At 31.5% G+C, this 5000-nt stretch overlaps 1 pseudogene; it reads right to left on the bottom strand.

Moving 5' to 3' along the window:
- LOC137647984 (uncharacterized) overlaps positions 1–5000 on the bottom strand; it is a 49410-nt pseudogene that overhangs the window by 6541 nt on the left and 37869 nt on the right.

Genomic DNA, 5000 nt, shown 5'->3' with positions numbered 1-5000 from the left:
ATTAGCTATTTTTATAACAATTGCCAGTAAAACAAGAAGTTGGATAATTTTTTCAAAATATCTTTCTTTTGTCTTAGTCTTAAGATTAGTTCAGATTTAATATTTCGAGTGATTTATTTTTGGTATTAATTCTTGTGAATTGCTGTTAACTTTTTACATTTTTTTGTAATGTGTGTATTATTTCAATCACCAATATTTTTTCTCAGTGTTTGGCCCGTATTCATTGACTAAGAACCATAATAAGGGGAAGGTTTTTGAATAATTCACATAACTAATCTCCCATTTTGTTTTAAGTGTAACCTAAGAGACCTTTGGATAATCAGTTTTCATATACATTGCCTCCTTGGAGTTGCTTAATATTTTTAGAGGTCGGGTATTATCTATCAAGTGTAATAGATTCATATAAAATAGAGTAAGTTAGTTTTGGAGCTCGGGAATTCATGTAATTCTCCGGCTGTAATTATAATATATATATATATATATATATATATATATATATATATATATATATATATATATATATATATATATATATATATATATGTGTGTGTGTGTGTGTGTGTGTGTGTGTGTGTGTACGTGTATATGTGTAGAAATCACGACAGCTGACAAGTGATGAATAAAGCCACGGGGGAAAAATTAAAAGACTTAATTAGATTTTGTACTTTCGTCCATTAGGGACAGTAATAGACTCAACAAATGTTGAGTCTGTTGGTGTCCCTAATGGCGAAAGTACTAACTCCGATCAAGTCTTTTAATTTTTTCTTCTATGGCTATAATATATATATATATATATATATATATATATATATATATATATATATATATATATATATATATATATATATATGTATATATATATATATATATATATATATATATATATATATATATATATATATATATATATATATATATATATATATATATATATATATATATATATATATACATTTCCTTTATATCATCCTCATCATCATCGTCATCATCTCCTCCTACGCTAATTGATGCTAAGGTCCACACACACACACACACACACACACACACACACACACATATATATATATATATATATATATATATATATATATATATATATATATATATATATATATATATATATATATATATATATATATATATATATATATATATATATATATATATATATATATATATATATATATATATATATATATATATATATATATATATATATATATATATATATATATATATATATATAGATATATATATATATATATATATATATATATATATATATATATATATATATATATATATATATATATATATACATACATATATATATGTATAAATGAAGCTACTTACATGTCTGGTAATTGCTTGGACCTCGTATACACTGACTCCCCTGGCGTTATAACTAGTAAGGTTGGTTCTCCAGTCGGGACTTCTGATCATGCCTTGATTTCATTATTAGTGAAGACTGAGCAGCCTGTCCCTGATATATCATATTCTTGTAAAATTTATATGAAATCCCAAGCAGACTGGAATGGGATTTTGCATGATATTTTGTACTTGAATTGGTCACAATTACATAATAGTGTAGATCCTGTTGTCCCTTTGAATGAGAATCTAGTCAACATAATTGATAGGCGTATCCCTTCTCGTGTGCTAAGGTACCGAATGAAGGACAAACCGTGGTTCAATGATGATTGTAGACGTGCTTATTTGGAGAAGCAGGAGGCCTATCACCTTTGGAAGGGTAACAGATCAGATTTAACCTGGAACAACTATACTCAGCTTCGAGCTTTTGCTCAGAGAGTTTATGCCTCAACTGAAAAGGAGTACAATTTAATCATAAAAGAAACCCTCTCTGGTACAACTCAGGAACATAAATGGTGGTCTACCCTTAAATCTGCACTCTTTGGTGTAGATGCAACAGTTCCTCCTTTACTTAAACCAGATGGCTCAGTCACTCACTGTCCAAAGGAAAAGGCAACCCTTTTGGCTGATGTTTTTGACAGTAAACAGAGTAATGAAAAACTTGAACTTCCTCATTCCTGTTTTCCTGAGGCTAAACTAACTAGTTTAGCTTTTCGATCTCGTGAGATTAAAGCTCTGTTGATGGACCTTGATGCTTATGGAGGTGTAGACCCTAATGGTATTTTTCCTTTGTTTTTTATAAAGACAGCAGATTTCTTAGCTCCAAAGTTATCTGTTATTTTACGCAAGTTAGCAAGAAGAGGAGCTTTTAGCACTTGTTGGAGAATTGGTAATGTTACTCCTCTATGTAAATGTGTTTGTGGTAGCTCAAGTCCCACTGATTACCGCCCAATTTCCATAACTCCCATATTATCTAAAGTTTTTGAATGTCTTCTGGCAAAACGTCTTAATAGGTTTGCTGAAGGTAATCATCTATTCCCTAGTTTGCAATTTGGTTTTCGGAAAGGCCTTGGAGCATGTGATGCCCTTCTTACAATCTCCAATGCAGTACAGAAATCCCTTGATTGTGGTCGGGAAGTTCGTATGATTGGCCTTGATTTTAGTGCTGCCTTTGACCGTGTTAATCATGAGGCCCTTGTTTTCAAACTGAAACAGTTGGGAGTGGGTGGGTCGTTTCTTAGCATTATTATTGATTTTTTAAGTAGTAGATCTCAAAGAGTTGTTGTTGATGGGCACCATAGTGAGTATAGGAATGTGATATCCGGTGTTCCACAGGGTAGTGTTCTTGGCCCATTACTTTTCATACTATATACACATGACATGTGGTTTGGCCTAGAAAATAAGCTTGTTGCATATGCAGATGATGCTACTCTCTTTGCATCAATCCCATCCCCTGAATGTAGATCTGGGGTTGGTGAATCCCTTAATAGAGATTTAGCTAAAATTAGTGCATGGTGCAAATTATGGGGTATGAAGTTGAATCCTAACAAAACTCAAAGTATGATTGTAAGTAGGTCAAGGACGGTGGCTCCTCAACATCCGGATCTCTGTATTGATAATGTTTCTTTAAATTTGTATGACTCTTTCAAAATTTTAGGCGTGATTCTTGACAGCAAATTTACTTTTGAGAAACATATAAGGTCTGTGTCTTCTTCAATTTCACAAAAAATAGGCTTATTGAGAAAGTCTTTTAAGATATTCGGTGATCAATCTATTCTGAAGAAGTGTTTTAATTCTTTTATTCTACCTTGTTTTGAGTATTGTTCTCCTGTCTGGTCTTCAGCTGCTGATTCTCATCTTAATTTGTTGGACAGAAACTTACGGTCTATTAAATTTCTTATTCCTGATCTAGATATTAATCTCTGGCACCGTCGTTCAATTAGTTCATTATGCATGTTGCATAAGATTTTTCATAACTCTGACCATCCTTTACATTCAGATCTCCCTGGACAATTCTATCCTGTTCGTAATACTAGGCAGGCAGTTAATTCTAATAGCCAGGCCTTCTCCATCATAAGACTCAATACTACGCAGTACTCTAGAAGTTTTATTCCAGCTGTTACCAAGTTGTGGAATGATCTTCCTAATCGGGTTGTTGAATCAGTAGAACTTCAAAAGTTCAAAGTTGGAGCAAATGCTTTTTTGTTGACCAGACGGACATGAGTCTTTTTATAGTTTATATATGACATTTTTGTTGTTGACGTTGTTAATAGTTTATATATGATATATCTCTTTTGACATTACTTTTTTTTAGAATGATTTATTGTTAATTTGTTTTCTTCAGTTATCAGTTATTTATTTCCTTATTTCCTTTCGTCACTGGGCTATTTTTCCCTATTGGAGCCCCTGGGCTCATAGCATCTTGCTTTTCCAATTAGGGTTGTAGCTTGGATAGTAATAATAATAATAATATATATATATATATATATATATATATATATATATATATATATATATATATATATATATATATATATATATATATATATATATATATATATATATATATATATATATATATATATATATATATATATACGTATGTGTGTGTCTGTATGTGTGTGTATGTGGATGTGTGTATATGTGTGGATGTGTGTGTTAATTAGTGTTTGGGTGTGTGTAACAGCCATCCGATGAGATATTACCGGTAGAGTGTTATGCAGTCCTTTGACTGGCTAAGCAGTGCCACATTGGATCATTTTCTTTTGTTAGGGTTCATTTTACCTTAGCCTACACATACACCGAATAGTATTTTCCTTTCTTTACATATTTCCCTCTGTCCTCATACACTTGACAACACTGTGATTACCAAACTGTTCTTCTCCTCACAAGGTGTTAACTACTGCACTACAATTGTTCAGTGGCCACTTTGCTCGTGGTAAGTGTAGAAGACTATTTTCGTGGTAAAGGTAAAAGACTATTTAGATATGATAAGCAGCTCTTCTAGGAGAGGGACACTCCAAAATCAAACCATTGTTATCTTGTTCTCTCTACCCTGGTCTTCCATTGTCTTGGGTTAGAGTTCTCTTGCTTGAGAGTACACTCGGCCACACTATTCTATATAATTTCTCTTCCTCTTGTTTTGTTAAAGTTTATATAGTTTATATAGAAGATATTTATTTTAATATTGTTACTCTCAAAATATTTATTTTTTCTTTTTTCTTTTTCCTTTCCTTGCAGGGGTATTTTTGCTGTTGGAGCCCGTGGGCTTATAGCATCCTGTTTTTTCAACTAAGGTTGTAGCTTAGGAAGCAATAATAATAATAATAATAATAATAATAATAATAATAATAATAATAATAATAATATTAATATAATTTCAAGTTTTCCTTAACAAATATTAAAAAAGAAAAAAAAATCCCTTCCTGTTATGTCACGCAAGAGGGACTGGGCATAGTTTATAGTTATCATGAAATATGAATTCTATACAAAAAGAAAAAAAAAAGAAAAAAAAATACAAGAAAATTCATCACGGTATTAGGTAGAGATTATCGAACGTAGTCATGACTTCGACCCCTTGGCAACCCACACCGACGACAGCACTTGAGCATGGTTGGAGCCCCTCTACCCTA

This window comes from Palaemon carinicauda, chromosome 10 (genome assembly GCF_036898095.1).
Source record: "Palaemon carinicauda isolate YSFRI2023 chromosome 10, ASM3689809v2, whole genome shotgun sequence".
In the NCBI taxonomy this organism is placed as follows: domain Eukaryota; kingdom Metazoa; phylum Arthropoda; class Malacostraca; order Decapoda; family Palaemonidae; genus Palaemon; species Palaemon carinicauda.
Note: the sequence above shows the minus strand (reverse complement) of the source record. Positions and strands in the feature narration are given on the sequence as shown.